This window comes from Schistocerca nitens, chromosome 4 (genome assembly GCF_023898315.1).
Source record: "Schistocerca nitens isolate TAMUIC-IGC-003100 chromosome 4, iqSchNite1.1, whole genome shotgun sequence".
Classification (NCBI taxonomy): Eukaryota; Metazoa; Arthropoda; class Insecta; order Orthoptera; family Acrididae; genus Schistocerca; species Schistocerca nitens.
Window position 1 is genome coordinate 437,990,476 of NC_064617.1, and position 3,146 is coordinate 437,993,621.

General features: G+C 43.1%; 1 non-coding gene across 1 annotated transcript; it reads left to right on the top strand.

Annotated features, from left to right (window-relative positions):
* Positions 1–2,738: 2,738 nt before the first annotated feature.
* Trnas-cga (transfer RNA serine (anticodon CGA)) lies at positions 2,739–2,813 on the top strand. The gene has a single exon. It is a non-coding gene; the product is annotated as a tRNA-Ser (tRNA).
* The last annotated feature ends 333 nt before the right edge of the window (positions 2,814–3,146 follow it).

The window sequence follows — 3,146 nt, forward strand, 5'->3', positions numbered from 1 at the left end:
GAACTTGAACTCGAAGAAAAATATTAATGACCTTCTCAAACAATTCTGTTTAGCTACTTTTGCTCTTCCTATAATTGCTAATCTTGGAAACAAACGAATCTGCCCCTGACATATTTTGCATATTTGCACTCACTAATTGAAACGCCCTGCTAAACCCGCAGGACAGGACAGGTAGTTGGAATTGTGGAAAGGGTACAAAATGAGAGGCTGTCAGTTACACTCGAATACACATAACTTTATTTATTTGACCAAACATTACAATACAAGCTCTTGAACTTAGTTATCGGCTTAATACGCCACACTGTCTTATGCCTTAAGGTCACAACTACTTTAAATAAAAAAAGGCTAAAAGCCATTAACTCAAAATTCAAACGCCAAAAGGAATATTGAGAAGACAGAAGGCCTCACGTTAAATAAGACCTATAATTTGGCTGAAGGCTCAAAAATCTAACACTTGAAAAGCAACAGTCTTAATTTAAAGACGGCTGAAGTCCGATGATTTAAGACTCATGCTAAAATTAAAGAAAAAAAGCACATAGCAGAAGACCTTATCTTCAATTAGGCTGAAGGGCCCAAAAAGTCTGATGCTCGAAAGACAAAGATCCTTAATTTAAAAACGTCTGAAGGCCCCATGACTTCAAACTCAAGGTAAAATAAATTTAAACAACAAGGCCTTATCTTAAATTAGGCTGAAGGCCCCAAATAATCTAACACTCCACAAGCAAGAAATTTTAATTTTAAAGCGGCTGAAGGCCCATGACTTAAAACACCTTTAAAACAATCCATATTTAATTCAAAACCGTCTTCTATGAACTATACACATACACACAACAGAAAATAAGAAAAGGCAGTGCAGGTAACGGCGCTCAGAAGTTTCAGGGGTCGGCCAGCACTTGAAATACCAACGATCATTCAGGTGAGACAGGCAGTCGGCCCAACCATTCTAGATCCGACGAGAACCCAACCAACAGACAGTCAACGGACCCACCGACAAGGTAACTTGCGCTCCACTCGACCAGCACACAATCGGAAGTTCAATGCAAAACGTAAAAAGGCACGGACGCCCACAACCAAGCATACATTAAGCTGTCAAACTACACACTGTGCTGGACAGCGACAACACGGTGAGGAAACCGGAAGTTAACGGCCACAAGGCAGAAAATTCCGCTGGTGCACTTCAATTCCAAATAACGAAATACAGTTAAGACTCCACTGGACCGCGGCTAAACCTTCGCCAATTAGAACACACACATTGTTACTCGCAGGAATGTCCCGACAGCCAACAACGAGAACCAAACGGCACAACGTGAACAGTCTTAACTTGCTGGTAAATTAACTCCAAACTCAACTTTCCTGTCCAGGGTTGGTCAGCCACAGACCTCGTACCAATGATAACAGCCCCACACAATCCGACACTGCGCAGAGATTGCCAGTGCTCCCGGCCAAACTACGCCCCACGGAGATTACCTCGCTGTTCGACGGAAACCGACTGACTGCTCGCACACCAGCACGTTGACAGCAGTAAAATAACTGAGCAGTCGAGATCACAAGCTACAAACAATTTCAAAAACACTAGGACGAAGAACGCAACCAATGCTAAAGCAGTGACCGAGCACAGACACAGCTGAACCACGAGTTGAAACACACACCGCCGATCCATAAGCGACCGGCGAGCAAATACACGTTGTCCACTAAGACGACCAACCGACGATCAACCAACACCGTCCCCAGTTCAAAACATGGGTGCTGGCGACGGTCGGGCGAGCCATGGCTATCCAAGCCTCACTGCTGCTCCAACCTGACAGTTTCCGCCGCGTCTCAACTCTACGACAGCCAGGTCCGAACTGCACTGAAGGCGCTTACCAACTCGCTGCACAACAGACGTCAACCTGGAAGTCATAGCAGTCGGCAAATTTAATACGGCAGGGCTTTATCGATAAGCACTGCTACTGCCGCTCACGGGCAGGAAAAGCAGAAAGCCAGTGACAACAGAAATTGAAACTAACATAACGAAGTGGCAGCATGGAATAAAAGAACAGGACGTAAAATAAGAGATGGCTCGAACACGAGCCAAGCACGGCTCACTGATGTCTTAGGTAAGAAAGTTCTGTAATAACACTTCACTCACAAAGTGTTGATTAGGCAAAAGCAAATAGTAAGGATATCGTGTGATGTCCACCAACAGTCGATACGTATGTCTGCCTTCAAGGAGTTAGGTATTCTCACTTGCAGTCACAGTACATATATTCGTTACTCAAATTCGTCATAAATAATCCATCATAATTTGAGAAGAACAATGTTGACCATATCTACATCACTTTATTGTCCATTATTAACGCTCACAGTTGCTCAGAAAGGAGTCGAATATGATGCAAAAAAAATTATTTGATCATGTGCTGTATAACAGACAGCGTCTGAAGGCAACAAAGCAATTTTTAAATCAGATGTAAAATCTTATCTCCTGGAAAAGTATCTATTCCATGAACGAATTACTGTTTAAAACTGGTATCCTGTGGAAACAGATTACGGTTAACGCTAACCATGTATACAGATTCTGTAAACTGACTCCACATCGCTTGCCCCATAATTTCGATAAAGGAATCATTCAGATAATCCGTGTAACGTGTAACTAACTTACTACAACCGTTGAAAGGCATGAATCAGTACTCAGAATGAGTTTGGAAGGTAGGAGACGAGGTACTGGCAGAAGTAAAGCTGTGAGTACCGGGCGTGAGTCGTGCTTCGGTAGCTCAGTTGGTAGAGCACTTGCCCGCGAAAGGCAAAGGTCCCGAGTTCGAGTCTCGGTCGGGCATACAGTTTTAATCTGCCAGGAAGTTTCATGAATCAGTACTAGTTGAGAAGATTGAGACAGGGTTCTGAGCTCTCCCCGATGCTATTGAGACGGTACAGTGAGCAAGCTGCGAAGAAAACAAAGAACAAATTAGGAAAGGGAAGTTGGGAGAAGTAAAAAACATTCCGGTTAGTCAATGATGAGATAATTTTGTCAATCACAGCTAAGTGCTTGGAAGTGCAGTTACGCGGAATAGAAAGTGCCTCGAAAATAGGTTATAAGATGAACATGAACAAAAGGAAAACAGTATTATGGAATGTAGTCTAATTAAATCAGACGATACTGAGGGATGGAT